Genomic DNA, 16,397 nt, shown 5'->3' with positions numbered 1-16,397 from the left:
ACTATGGATGAATCTGCAGGAGGACCCAAACCTGCAAAAGTTGAACACGGATGTTCGAGAAACGCAGTGACAATATGATGAGGTCTAAGTGACTGCATGCAATTTGGTTCCAATGCAACGCCTCACCAAGCTATAAGAGGGCAAGCAACTACTTACACAGGTGGAGGACTTGCAGAGGAAGGAGGCCTTGCTGAAGGCCAGATTGCAGCTGTGGCTAGAGGAAGCATGTCATCTTACTCTGTCACTCTAGGAGAAGCTCAAAGGATTACAGCAGACACAAAGGACCATGCACCTCGCAGTGGAGGGGCCAACAACTAAAAATTTGGTCAAAGAAGTACAACAAGCGGTGGCGCAGAGTGCTGCAAAAGTTGCAGTAATACAGGTTGAGCTGGGAGATCTTCACAGCAAGATCGTGGCGCCAGCCGGAGTGACTCGAGGGTGAGTCACGATCTTTGTGTTGGGGGCCTATTGGGATAGGGTCCCTAGGGTTATTTTTGGGGTTAATTTAACCCAATTTTGTAAACGTTTTGTAAAAATAATGTAAAGTCTCTGCGATATGTGGATGCAGAGCCTGTAGGTGGATAGGAGCCAAAAGGGCCTTAGCCCTTGTTTTTGGTCGGTTTCAAAGACTCACCCATGAGTTGGGGGCTATGGTATTGTAATAGGAAATCTATAAATAATTGAGTCTTAGAAAAAAATTTGGATAGAGATTTGGATGCATTGAAGGGTTTTTGCAGAAGTGGTAAGGCAAGAAAGCTTTGCTTCCCACACTCTGGTGAAGAAGGGAAGGTTCCTGCAGCTGAGTGCATAGGAGGCCTGGGTAGAGTCCGCAGCTAAGTGCGTGGACCCCTGAAGCTGTGTGCTCAGGATAGAGATTCTCTAATCTATGAATGAAAGATCAATAAAGACAACTTTTTGGAGAATCACTGTGTATTTCCGTTGAGTCTATTTATGTTCTCTTTTACCAATTGAATGATACATTTTATGAAATAATGGTTGAATACTGCACGAGTTCACTGAATCTATCTTAATACTACATGATATGAGTGATTATATATTTTTGTGAAGTTAAAAGCTATTTCTCTTATGTTTTCTAACGAATTAAGTAGATCTACACGAACTTTGATCTAGGGCGACTTGTTGATGCACGAAAGTAGGTAAATCAACTGCTTAAGGTCCACAAAGACTGATCATGGACCTTTGTGAAGGTATGGAGGAAAATTTAACTTAGTTACAGAAAATAATCGTAGAAGTCTATCGATCTGCACGGAAGCATATCTAAGGCACCGAAAGACATCACACTTGTATATGGATCCAAAAACTTGGTTCTTGCATCCCCCAATACTGCTTCGGGTGAGACTACAACCTATGATACGCAAGTTGTTTCCGAAAGGGCCAGCAGTGTAGGGTTTTGTTGATTGGCACAACTAACTCCAAACTTGGGCCAGGACCCCTTAAGCCAACATTTACCAAACAATCTGTTGCATTTAATTATGCAAGGAGTTATTGCTCCATGATCTCATGCCCGATTGAGATCACCAAACAACAAAAGAGAATGGCTAATACAATCTAATAACAATCCCCAATCTAGATGGCCATGCATGCAGTTTCGATGCAATTTATGATGCTACAAAGTATGAGCAAGTACCTTGCCTCCTCGCAGGTTAGTGAAGGGTTTTGGGCTTGATGCAGAATCCTTGCACTCCAATCAAGTGATCTCTTTCATCTAATCTCGATCCAAATCCTACACAAAAACACAACCAAACATAGACAATAAGTGATATTCTGCAGAAGATCGCCATCTCAAAACATCTAGAATCACACATATAAATTACTGAAAAATTGATATAAGGGGAAGGAACATAGATTTGTATTAACCATATAAACGAAAGTATATCAAATGTATGCCTTCTAGCAAAAGGAGATCCTCTCCTCCAGTTTGTAGCATGGTCTCCTCTCCCAATACAACAAATCTCTTGTGCTATAGTTTGGATACTCTTCCCTTGCCCCCTTTCCTCTTGGTGAGATTATATAGGCTCATTATATCCTCTAAGAGAATGTATCTAGACACCTAGGGGCTGGAGAAGTTAGGAAACATCTATAATAATGGACCCCTAGCCAACTCATACACATGTGGGTCAAGTTGATCTCCTTGGAATGACAAACTCTAGAAACCTTTTTCACAATTATGAGCTTTTTCTCAATTATCTCATTTATGAAATAAATATTATCTCATAATTATAACATTTTGGCAAATTAATTATGATAAATAACTCAGTCATGTAATTCCACCCTTTTATCATGGGATAAATCTCACATAAGTAAAATAAAAGGTAAAAAGGGATACATTTTCACCAAACAACAAGGAAAATAGGGTTATAATAGATGCCCCCTAATGCATGATATCAGAAGAGAAACTTATGGCCGAAATGCATTACAATAATACTCAATGCTCAAAATGGGAGGAAGGAGCCAAGAATACAAAGCTTTATTGTAGGAACTCAAGTGCTGAAGTCTCAATTCTGTTGATAACATCCCCAAGGTGGGCATACCCATGCTCGGTCATAAGAAGATACTGAACATGGCCACCATAAAATACACTACGGATCCATGACATGAAATGCTAGAACATGGCCACAAAGACATACACAATGGATCCATGTGAATCATTAGATAGAACATAGCCACCAGCAAATACAATGGGGATCTATGTCACAATATACATTAGTAGGACTATGGACACATGATAGACATATAAGTGTCTCAAGATAGTCCTCAAAGTACATGAATGATACATAACTCCAATGTAGCCTAGGAAGGATGTCATATAAGAGTGATATGTCCCTAACCCAGGGTCTTCAACATAACCCCGATGGTATGAATCTACATCATGCGAATATATGAGTTGAAGTCGAACATGGTAGAAACCACCTGATTACTAGCCAATGAGGTAAACCAGTAATAGATGCGAGGGAATCCAACAATGAGGAAAATGGACCCCAAGGTACCTAGTACAGTCCACTAAGTGTGAATAGATGAGTTTATGTCGAACACCAGTGAACTTGATCAATCAGGAGCCAATGACGTAAACCCACTATCGATCGCAAGGAATCTTGCCACTGAGGTCTGTAAGCTCCAAGGTACTACTGGTTTCTGGATCAAGCTCCTGGATAATGAACTGAAGTCGATAGGAGAATATCTATTGAAGGAGGGCCTTAATGTATCCCCCATCAATCGACATGGAAAATACCAAGATGATGTGATGAATGTATGAAGTCATGAAGTGATGAAGTACAACTGACACAGGGATGGCCAACTCAAAAATGTCAACAAGATACTGTAGGTGACACATGCTGAGAATTCCCTTGAACACATAGTGGCATGACACACAAGTGACTTGGTATCATGACTAATGAGAACCATGTGATGTCATGCAATGATGCAGGAGGCATCGAAGCACGTTCCATATGACTGGAAGAGTAACCAGCCAGTGGAGTAAAGAGACTCACATGGATGGTATGTCTCTTGGGCAAGCTAAAACCCAACTGTGAGATAATGAAATAGACATGTGCCATTTTCAAGGGCGACACAACTGATGCTACCATTTTGATGACTAATCGAAAAATATGTTCCCTCCCTTCTCTTTTTATAAGTTCCTTTTTCGTAGAGTTTTCCCCCAAGCCTAAAAAAGAGATAAAAGTACACAAGGGAGAACATCCTCGCCACAATAGACTAGGGTATTCATTTTTTGTAACAAGTCTATCCTAGTTTGGAAAAGAGTTAAACTTATACTGGGTAGAAAAAACTTCAAGTACTTTAACGAGCGTGAGGTAGACAAGTTCACTTGACAATATTTTATAAATGAAGGAGTTTGAAAAGAGCTAAAAGGAAACTATTCTTGGAGGAACAAGTGGTATAGAGGATAGAAACTGGTTTTGGTAGTGTTGGAACTTCTCATGACATAGTGAGAACAAGAGGCGAGCTAAGAGGACCACTCATCGCAGCGGTTCCTCCAAGAAATAGTAAAACACCAAGTGAAAGTGAATAATAGGACAAGCAGATGATGATGATGGATAAGAGAAACAAAGGCTCAATGTGTATAAGTAGGCTGATAAAGAGTGGCAATCACAAGGGATAAAAGTGGTGGAATCCTCCCATGGTATAGAAATAAAAGAGAGGAAGAAGAGGACATGTGGCTCAGATTCTAGGTCATAGCGAGTCAGAAGGAGGAATTATGACAAGGAGTAAAAAATTACTGCACGGACACGAACTCGGTAAAAGGGTGCTAACTAGGGTATCCATGAGAAGGTAAGCTCTACCGCCAAGCTACAAAATGCATAATGGAAGTGGTGAAAGTTTCAGCTTGACGGGGTTGGACCTAAGGCATAAATATGGCACTAATGGTCAAAATGCAATGGTGATAGTGATATATGATCCACCCCTATATGCCAGGTTTAGAGAAACGCACCTAAGGTCCAATGGATGTCACAGTAAAAAGCACCATCCTATCTTGTCAAAACCATCCAGAAAAACTACACCCATGATTAAATCACATAATGAAAAACATGGATGAGGTAAAAAAAAGACCATATATATATATTTGAGTTTGATAGTTTTTTGGATTTTTGGCATAAATAAGGAACGAAATATACTCGCATCACACTCCAAATCAAAAAAGGATATAAAGGATCACACTCTTATGTACAATATGTACAAGTGCAACACAATTCTATAGGTCATGCTAAAGTATGCCCATATCCGGGCATAAGCCAATTGTTTCTATATGCAAACTCATGGAGGCTAAGGGAACCATATGGCTCACCAAAGTAGGTCCATGCCAAGGGAAGTCAAACTTCCCAATCCAGAAAGGTTGACCTTGCCAGGGACATTCGAACATAGTTGCGTTCCCAAAATTAACCTAAGGACATAAGGGAGGATAAAGACATAAAGAAGGTACAAGTCACTCGTCAATAGGCGGAAAGGTAAATTCGTTGGCAATTTTTGTAGTAGAATCCCAAGACTTGTCTTTGTCCATGGGTGGAATTTCCAAAGAAGGTCAAGGAGATGCCTCCTGGGTCGATTCAAGATTTATGTTTCCAAGCTCTGCTTGTTCCAAATCAGGGAGACTAGAGGTAGAAAGAGGCATAACCTCCCTAGGATTATCAAAGGATAGATCCATGACCTCCAAGTTGACTAGCTGGGGAGGATTGTCATCAAGGGAGTTTTTGTCACTCACTACTATATAAAGTTATCAGTTGCCTAGAGTGTAGAAAAGAAATGAAGGCTGAAGAAATTTCCCAAGCCACAAGAGTTATCAGATCTTAATCAGACCCCCTCCATTGGGTAGTGCTTAGAAGTAGCTTTCCAACGGTATATGGAAGTCCAAAAATGGACTTTTGGATCATAAGATATGGCATGTTGAAGTTACCCATGGAAAGCTAAAAGATAAGGAGGAAAGGACCAAATACAAAGGCAACTCGCATATTGCAGGACCATTAGCCAATCACAATTGCAAATCAGCTATCAGTGGGTCCAAGCAGAGCTATTTATCACATATCAAAAGTCGGGGCCCCCGAGCACTGTAAATCTCGCATATCGGCCATATCGCATATTGCAGTCCCGTAGTCCTGCGATATCGGAAATCATCGGAGTAAAGGGGCTACCACTTTAAAAACCTCGTCATCTTGCCGATTTGTGATACAGTGTCAAATCATTGGGGAGGGGCCGATTCTATTTAACCAATTAATTCACAGAAAAACCAATGCTGGGTGGGCCATTTTCTCTCTCCTCTAAGGGGCCATGTGGTGCAATCCCATTGGTCTATATGTATGATATTGTAGCTGACGTCATCAATGACGTGGTAGTATGGAAGTGATGTGGCAATATGGGTGACACGTGGCACATAGATTCGACATTTTCAGGTGTTCTATGGGGGCATTTTTGGGTGATACGTGTCACCAATCAAAAGATAACACGTGGCAGTGATGACATCACCCCTCGCAGATCGACGACCGACGGTCGCATAGGTCAAAGCATTCCTATACTAAAGTCTCCCCGGCTTGCGATTGCGATAAGAAACGATCCCCCAAGATGTGATATATTATGTGATCTGGCCTATAAAGCTCCCACGTCTAGAAAATTGGCCAGTGATGATAAAGAAGGTAAAAGGTCCCCCTCTCTATGGTTGCGATTGCGATATCTTTGGTGGGCCCGATCCTGTAGATCAATGATCGTAAGGATAAAGGGAAACAACACAGGAAAAACACTATAACTTGTCGGGATTCGGTATTCTGCATAACAAAGGAAAAGCCCCCCCCAGACAGGAGCCTGAAGGCCTTAGCGCCTGTGGGCTAAGCCCCTAGTCATAGCCCCCGGTCATATGATAAGAAAAGCGGAAAGGGGCTAAACCCAAGGGGGCTGACAAGGATCATACTCCACGGATTTGTAACGTTTCAAGGGTAAAAGCCCCAATTACAATAAGGCCCCGATAGCACAATACAGGGCATTGAAGGCATATGGGTCAAAAACTGAAGCAGTGAATGAAGTATGGCACGACCATAGATCAGTATGGGTGGGACTTAGGAAGACTTAATGGCACAAAATGGTGCTCCACTTTGTCACGCAACAAAGGAATACCTGGAAACACTCCATTCCCATTCCATGATAGGTGTTCACAGTCGACCCACTCGCTACTCCAGTGAACGAGCTACTCAGGAAGTTAAGGTAGAATTGACAGAAAGCTGCCGAGCAGCAGGGGAAGTGCATCATGACAGAGACGTGGCTTGACCAAGGGCCTCCACAAGAACAATAGAGGGAAACCTCCTCCATCATCTTTTTGTTTTCCTTCTCTTTCTCATTATTTTGTAGTTTCTTTATTTCCAAGACGGGATCAAATCCCAATTGTAATCATTTTCCGAAACAACGCCTTACATAGGCTGAGACAACTAGTCTAGTAGGACAGCTGGAGCTCTGGCTAAGAAATTTTGTAACTGTAACCAAAGCTCCCCCTCTTCTTATAAATAGGGGGAAGAAACACTTATTCAAGGTTCCAGAATTTTGTACCCGTAGGGTTTGAATTCTGAGATGCCACTTTGGTTCTATTTTCTTATTCATGGGGGACTTGACTGATGTTGTGCTGAATGTATGGACTGGTTATTGGACCCTCTAAGTATTAATGAAACTCTCTTGGTGATTCCAAGAATGATCAATGTGCAGCATGTTTCTTCTTGGTAAATCTCATTTCATTTGTATTTTCCCTTCTCTGAAATAGTATAATGAAGCTATTGGTTTCACTCTGATTTATGGATATATCTTGGATTCTATATAGAGAAGAATACCTATGCATATTGTAGACTTACTTTTGTTATTCACTAGCATTGCGGTAACCATAGAAACTACGGATTTACATGTGTATTTGATTAGCCTGCAGTACTTGTGGTAGCTTAGATTTACTTTATTTTCTGGCAGAGAATGATACCCATGTTATAGTTGGACTGAAACCTTAATTAGCACTCAGTTGTTTCTATCACTCCACTTCCTTCCTCTTACATCTTTATGTTGGAACATTGTTGCTGAGGATTATGTTTATTACAACCCTATGCATCTATTTCCCTCCTTCCTCTCCTCCTCTCCACCATTACTACAACTTTAGTATTAAGTTGTCTCATTGTTGTGTGTTGGCCACCAGAAGAAGACATTTCACTTTGAGATTGCCCCGATATACCCCCACATTTGGATCCATCTATTGGATTGAGTCCACCTTAATGAAGGGCTATTGAACCAATCCCCTCTTATTATATTTTTTATTACGTGACAATTGGAGTGCAACAGAAACCCCACTCATAATCTTCCATGTACTCCTCTATTTAAGATGTCCTAGGAACTGGTCTACAATCAAGCCAAAGGTTGTCTCTAGGAGGCTTTCTATCTACCCTGCAACACTTGTGCTGCTGGTGCGATCTGGAGCCACAACATTTTTTTCGTGTTGCTACCGGGGAACAAATTAGAATATTTTTCCTTGGATATGACAAATTTTTACATTTCCTTTGTTAGGTGAGCAAGGGAAGTGTGGGTTGAAGATCTCTTGCCATGGTGACTCCACTGTCTCAGTTTTATGGTAAACATCCTCGCGACTCCACTGTCCATTTCTCCATTTGATCATCCTGGCTTTCAAGCAGCCTCATACTCACTCTGATGCTAGAGCAGTCAAAAAATTTCCCGCCTGTGAAACTGAGATCACTCATCTAGGAAGGTTTTTGAAATTGCCATTCCTGAATTCCTAGCCAACAAATTTTCCCCACTAAATTTTTCTTCTATTGCTAGTTATCCCAATCATTTCCCTTAGTTTCTTGAATGTTATACCTATTTTCCTAGATTCAGTAGGAGCACAGATAGAAGGCCTGACCAACACCTCAAAGAATTTCATGAATGCATGGAATAACAGGGTATTTTTCTCGAAGATGTAAAAATGAAGTTGTTCATGTATTCTTTAGAGGAGGGTGCTAGAGTTTGGTACAAAACAATACCTCATGGCGACATATCTTCCTTAAGAATTTTTCATATAACATTCATTCACTTTTACAAAAGACTATATCCACCGAATGCTCTATTTGAAGATCGCAGAACACAGTTTAATAATGAAGATATTCATGAGGTAAATGATCTTGATGAAGATGTTTGTGGAGATCCTCTCCAAGAAAACATCTACTGGCAACAAGAATCGTCACCCAACAAGCAAGAAAGAGAGGAAGGAAACATCATTGAGCTGAAAATAAACCCTCAGAGGTTTGATTCAGCCGAATGTGATGTTTCCCCTTCCTACGATGAATACAACTCTGGTGAAGAGTCAAGTGATTCAGAGCCACCACACTTCCAGTTGTGGGAAGTTGCGCAAGAAGATGTGGCCCATGAGGAAGTCAGTGAAGAGGCTCCAATTTGTAATGACCATATTTCACCCGGAGAACAAGATCAAGGCCCTCCTCTAGTTTATGATTCTTATTATTCAGAGGAGGATGAGATGGTCATGGAGGTTCAAAAGAAGCTGTTTACCATCAAGTGGGTAGAAGGCTTCCAACAACAAATTTTTCAAGAAGAGCCCGAAGTTGAAGGACCAACAAGTGTCTGTGATTATTTATCACAAAAATATTCCTACTGGGAATTCTCAAGGGGCTCTCCAGTCTATGACTCTTACAATTCAGAAGTTGAAGACTCCATTGCAGATTTCCAAGAGAGTTGGCCCATTGAAAAATGGGTAGTAAAAGATCAACAACTTTTTTTTCTTGAAAAGGTTAAAGTTGAGGAACTAGATAATGTTTGTGGCTGCCTTGGAAAAGAGGATATTGGTCAGCAGACTGCTCACGAAAAAGTGGCAGCTGCAAACTTTTCCTGTCCATTCCATGACCTTGTGGCTGAGTACATGAGCCTATTATTAAGCCGACAATAAAGGTTGTATCAGCAACATGTACCAGGTTCTTTATTTGAAGACTTTTCATGGTGCATGCTTGTTTTAATTTTGATTTTTCAGCAGCATGAAGGCACTAGGTCCAGCACCCAAATGCTAGCATGCCTCCATTGGAGGGTTGAACTCACTTAGGTGAATTGAGCCCTATGCATAAATAGGAATGTATATAAATAAGCTCACTCAATGAGCATTTAATTTTCTAGTGGTTAGAATTTTTATTTCTGCATTTCAGTTTGAGGAGGAAGTGACTCCCTGCATATAAAGGTTCATGGAGATCTTATGCACGTTCATATATTTCTGACTCCATGCCCAAGCATGAATGATACTGGTCTGCATGTTCTTAGTACCTTGCCATCAAGGCACTATCCACAGTTGGAGCCAATGTTGTCACTCACTGCTTTATAAAGTTATCAGGTGCCTAGAGTGCAGAAAAGTAGTGAAGGTTGAATCCATTTCCCCAGCCATAGGATCTATCAGAGCTTAATCAAACCCTCTCCATTGTGTAGTTCTCAGAAAGAGATTTCCAACGGTATATGGAAGTCTGAAAATGGACCTTTGGATCATAAGATATGTCATGTTGAAGTTACTCATGGAAATCCAGAAGACAAGGAGGAAAGGACCAAATACAAAGGAAAATCGCATATCGCAGGACCATGAGCCAATCAAAATTGTAAATCAGCTATTGGTGGGTCCAGGTGGAGTTTTTTATCACATATTAGAGGTAGGGGGCCCCGAGCATAGTAAATCCCTAATATCATCCATATTGCATATCACAGTCCCACAGTCTCGCAATCCCGCGATATCGGCAATCGGTGGAGTAAAGGGGCTACCACTTTAAAAACCTCGCGATCTCGCCTATTTGCGATATATTGTCAAATCGTCAGGAGGGGATGATTCTATTTAACAAAGGAATTCATAGAATCAAGGCCGAGTGGGCCATTTTCTCTTTCCTCTAAGGGGCCACGTGGCACAATCCCATTGGCCTGTATGTATGACATGGCAGCTAACGTCATCAATGATGTGGTGTTAGGTCCCTATAATACTAGTGATTACCCCACTACTATTGTAGTTATATCCCTTACTAATATTGTTGTGCCTCTATTGTCCCCATATTGTTATTATTGTGCCCCATAGAATCCCTCTATTGTTATTTTTGTGCCTTTATATTATTATTGTTAGGTAGGTTGGGTTATATTGTGACTCCTTAGACTCCTATATATAGAAAGGAGGTTTTGTCATTTGAATCATCAAAGAATCATTCATTTGTGTAATGTAAAGGAGGTTGCCCCCTCGAAGAGGCTGAATTCTAAGGCGTTGATCTATCTTTTCTATCTTTTTGTGAGCAGGTTTCATAACATTTGGTATCAGAGCTTTGGATTCTAGGGTTTCGCTGCTCCAAATAGGTCATCGTGGCATTTTCGCTATAAATTTTTTTATGCGATGTTTCAGTAGCGAAAAAAAAAACCCATTTGAGATGGAATCGCACTGAACCTTGGATCTGAATTTCAGAGCTTTTAGCACTATATTTGCGGAGATATGATCGGAGGAAGTTGGTCTTTTTGCAGATTCCTGAATTACATTCCAAACAGGTGACCTGGGGAAAATCGCCATAACTTTCTCTCTGAGCATCGGATTGAAGTTTCATAAGAATTTACAGAAAAGGACGAACTGTAGTTTCTTGTATATATTTTTCAGAGCCAAAGATCAAAACAGGGACACGTGGCATGTCATACAAGTTCGCTCTACTGAACTAGTATATAATCAGGTCACTATGGGAGATTTGGCATAACTCTTCCTTGGAGAATCCAATTTGGATCAAACTGGTGGAATTGGAAAGAGGACAAAGAGGGCTACTTCAGGTCATAGTTTCATAATTGGATGATCTGAAATTACAGAGATACATTGGAGGCAATATCGAGCTCCTACAAAGTGAAAAAAAGTGTGTAGACTTTTTAAATTTTTTTGTTAAGCTTGGTTTGAAAAATTATTTTGAAGGAATTCAAAGGGCATAGTAGAGCATTATTATTGGTAATTGATGCCCCGAGGAGAGAAAATGCAAACACCTAATAAGCAACCTGAAAGCTCTAGCATGACTCATGAAGAAGAGGAAGAAATGCTACATGATATATCAAAATTACAAGACCAAGTGGAACAAATGTCACTCTCACAAAAGTTACCAGAAGCTAAGATAAATGGCATGGAATCTAAGATAAAGGGCATGGAAGCTAAGATGGATGATTTGAAGATATATTTAAAGACAGATTTGAAGAGAGACATGGTAGATTTCAAGACAGATTTGACAAATTTTCTACAAGAAATACTAACAAATGGTGAAAGGGTAGTAAAGGAAACTCATGATGCAAGAAAAAGAAATGTTAATCATGATTTCATAGACTCTAATGTTGGATCAAAGACCCACCATATTCCAAAAATCTATATGAGGAAGTTTGATGGCAAGGATCTCGCAACATGGATATTACAGATGGAGCAATTTTTCGATCTCAATAATGTGCAAAACACACAAAAGGTACGTATTGCAACTTTATATTTGGAACCAAATCAGTTTGTATGGTATCAATGGCTTTGCTCTCATAAAGAAATTATCACTTGGGCAATTTTTACGGAAGAATTGACAGCACATTATGAGGATACAAAAAGCAACACTTTTTTTAGCCAATTGATAAGTCTCAAACAAAAGGGTTCAATAATGAAGCACATTGAAGAGTTCCAAAAATTGAACATAAGGGTAAAAAATATTCCAGAGGAGCATAGGATTGATGTGTTCATAGGGAATTTAAAGGATAAAATCCAATATTCTGTTCGCCTTTGGGAACCTGATTCATTAGAGAAGGCATTCAGGTTATCAAGAAAAATGGAAAGCGAAATTATGGCAACCAGGGAGCATACCACTCACAACTATACAAATGAAAGTGTTGTTGCCCCTAGTCTTCCACAACCTATAAGGTTGACACCACAACAATTGGAAGAAAAAAGAGCAAAAGGGCTATGTTACAGTCATGATAGCAAATACACTAAAGGTCATAAGTGTGCCGAGAAGAAATTATTCTACATAGATTGTGAAGAGGAAGAAGAAAAGGAGAAAGAAAGGTCAAAAGAAGAGGATATACTCCAGGAACAAAGCCTAGATAAAGAATAAATGAATCCAACCATATCTTGTAATGCATTGGTGGGAATTACCACTCCTCAAACCATCAAGATAGAAGGACAAATCAAGAAGAAAAAGGTAATAGTGTTGATTGATTTCGGAAGTACCCACAATTTTATTCATTGTAAGGTAGCAAAAGAATTGAATTGCTTCCTATATCCAGCACCAGAGTGTCAAGTGATGGTTGCAAATGGAGGAACAATAAATTGCTCTGGAAAGTGCCATAATATCAAGCTATCCATGGGAGAATATGTATTGACTAGCCCAATGCTTTCCATTCCAATGGGAGGTGCTGATGTTGTACTAGGAGTCCAATGGCTACAATCCTTGGGTACAATAGCTTTTAATTTTCAAGAACTTTTCATGAAATTTTCTGTGGAAGGAAAGGAAGTTGAATTAAGGGGTATTGCAGGGAAACCGAGAAAGATAATCAGCTCTAACGGCATGACAAAGATTCTAAAAAAGGAACAAAGAGGTGTAATTTCACAATTATGTTCGCTAGATGTTTCCACATCGAAATCATCTATTTCTCCAGATCTCCAAAAAGTCTTGGACACTCATTCCAAGGTATTTGAGACTCCCAAAGGTCTCCCACCTATTCGTGATCATGATCATGCTATTCATCTGATTCCAGGAAGTGTTCGTCTAAACATCAGGCCGTACAGATATCCCTATGCCCAAAAGAGTGAAATTGAACGTATGGTTGCAGAAATGTTAGAGACTGGTATAATTCAACCTAGTCAAAGTTCTTTCTCTGCTCCAGTAGTATTGGTGCACAAGAAGGATGGGTCATGGCGCATGTGTCTGGATCATAGGGAGCTCAACAAGCTCACTAATAAAGATAAGTTTCCCATTCCTTTCATTGATGAATGGATGAATTGCATGGATCAATTTACTTCACCAAGTTGGATCTTCGTTCAGGATATCATCAAATCAAAATGAAGACTGAAGACATTCCAAAAACAACATTTAGAACTCATGAGGGTCATTATGAATTTTTGGTCATGCCTTTTGGCCTTACCAATGCACCTTCTACATTTCAAGGTTTGATGAATTCCATTTCAAACCCTTCCTTAGAAAATTTGTGTTAGTATTTTTTGATGATATACTACAAGGTTTGGAAGGATCATGTTGAACATGTTGACAGGGTGCTACAACTATTGGAGGAGAAACAATTATATGCAAAAAGATCTAAATGTTTCTTTGGAGTACAAGAGGTGGAATATCTAGGTCATATTGTATCTCATGAAGGAGTTAAGGTAGACCCTAGAAAAATTAAACCATTAAGGAATTGAAAATCCCCACATCCATAAAGCATTTGTGAGTATTTCTTGGGTTGACAGGGTATTATCGCAAGTTTGTTAAAAATTATGGGAGAATAGCAGCACCTCTAACAACATTATTGAAGAAAGATGCATTTTCATGGACTCCAGAAGCAACAAAGGCCTTCGAACATCTTAAAGAGGCAATGTGCCAAGCACTAGTCTTAGTTACACCGGACTTCACAAAAACCTTTATTGTGGAATGTGATGCTTCAGGAAATGGAATTGGTGCTGTTTTAATGCAAGATGAAAGACCCATTGGTTTTGAAAGTCGTCCAATCAAGGGAAAGTTTTTACACAAAACCATTTATGAGAAGGAAATGTTGGCAATACTACATGCACGTAAGAAATGGCGACCCTACCTAATGGGAAGACACTTCAAGGTAAAAACAGATCATGATAGCCTTAAATATTTTTAGAACAAAGATTATCCTTTGAAGATCAACAAAAGTGGGTCACAAAGATGTTGGGTTATGACTTTGAAATCATCTACGAAAAAGGGAAGCAAAATGTGGTGGCAGATGCACTCTCAAGAAAGGATGAGGATGTGGAAGCATTGTTGTGTGCCATTTCTATTATCCAACCAGATTGGATAAACAAAGCAAGGTAGGAATGGAAGAATGATGAAGAAGTGTGGGCACTTATTCAAAAGTTACAACAAGATTCCAGTACATCTAATACATTTAGCTCGCAAAATGATTCGTTATGGTACAAAGATTGCTTATAACTCTGTAAGAATTCCCAACTCAAACAAAATATTCTTATGGAATTGCACACTTCTCCCTTAGGAGGGCACTCAGGATTTTTAAAAACTTACCACAGGGTTAAGAAGGAATTTTTTTGGGATGGCCTTAAATTGGATATTCAAAAGTTTGTGGCAGAATGTTTGGCTTGCCAACAAAATAAAGTTGAAACAATTAAGACCCCAGGTCTATTACAACCTTTATCCATTCCAAGCCAACGTAGGGAGGAGGTTTCAATGGATTTTCTCACAATTTTACCCAAGTCTGAGGGAAAGAGTGTCATCATGGTGGTAGTTGACAGACTTACCAAGTATGCACACTTTTGTGCATTATCACATCCATTTAAAGCCAATACAGTTTCTATTGAATTTATGGAAACAATTCAAAAGCTACATGGAAACCCAAAGATTATTGTAAGTGATAGAGATCCCATTTTCACTCGAAATTTTTGGACAGAATTATTTTCTTGTCTTAGTACTCAGTTAGCTCATAGCTCATCTTATCATCCTCAATCTGATGGGCAAACTGAGATAGTAAACAAATGTTTGGAAGGATATCTTCGTTGCTTTGTATCTAATAAACAGACACAATGGTTCAAATGGTTGCCTCTGGCTGAATGGTGGTATAACACTTCCTTCCATACAACAACAAAAATGACCCCTTTTAGGGCACTTTATGGATATCAGCCACCATCCATCACATCATATTTAAGAGAAAATTATAAGGTTCAAGCAGTGGAACATCACATCGAGCATCAACAACAAGTCCTCCAACTCTTAAAGGATAACCTCGTGTTGGTGTAGAATAGAATGAAACAACAGGAAGATCAACATCGCAGCGAAAGAAGTTTTGATGTAGGTGATTGGGTATTCCTACGGCTACAACCATATAAACAAATGTCCCTCAAGCAAGCTAAGAAGGATAATAAATTATCACCAAAGTATTATAGTCCGTACAAGGTGTTGCAAAAGATTGGTACCATGGCATAAAAATTGGAGCTTCCTGCAGCTTCTCGAGTGCACCCAGTTTTCCATGTTTCATGTTTAAAGAAGGTTATAGGCGACAAGCTCCTAGTTCAAACAATATTGCCAGAACTTGACGAGGAAGGAAAAGTTATATTGGAACTAGAAGCAGTCACAAAAACAAGAACTCGACAGCTACGAAATCGATCAATTTCTAAGTATCTCATCAAGTGGAAGAACTTATCCGCTGAAGATTCCACATGGGAGGATGAGAATTTTATACAGAAGCATCCAGAACTACTCAAGCGTTGAGGACAACAATTTTCTGAAGGAGAGGGGCATGTTAGGTCCCTATAATACTAGTGATTACCCCATTACTATTGTAGTTATATCCCTTATTAATATTGTTGTGCCCCTATTGTCCCCATATTATTATTACTATGCCCCATAGAATCCCTCTATTGTTATTTTTGTGCCTTTATATTATTATTGTTAGGTCGGCTGGGTTATATTGTGACTCCTTAGACTCCTATATATAGAAAGGAGGTTTTGCCATTTGAATCATCAAAGAATCATTCATTTGTGTAATGTAAAGGAGGTTGGCCCCTGGAAGAGGTTGAATTCTAAGGCGTTGATCTATCTTTTCTATCTTTTTGTGAGCAGGTTTCATAACACGTGGCAATATGGGTGACACGTGGCAAGTAGATTCAGTGTTTTTAGGGGTCCTATGGGGGAATTTACAGG

This window comes from Pinus tabuliformis, chromosome 9 (genome assembly GCF_031772625.1).
Source record: "Pinus tabuliformis cultivar Carrire ecotype Pingquan chromosome 9, CPIR1, whole genome shotgun sequence".
Classification (NCBI taxonomy): domain Eukaryota; kingdom Viridiplantae; phylum Streptophyta; class Pinopsida; order Pinales; family Pinaceae; genus Pinus; species Pinus tabuliformis.
The sequence above is the reverse complement of the archived record's forward strand: the minus strand, read 5'-3'. Positions refer to the sequence as shown.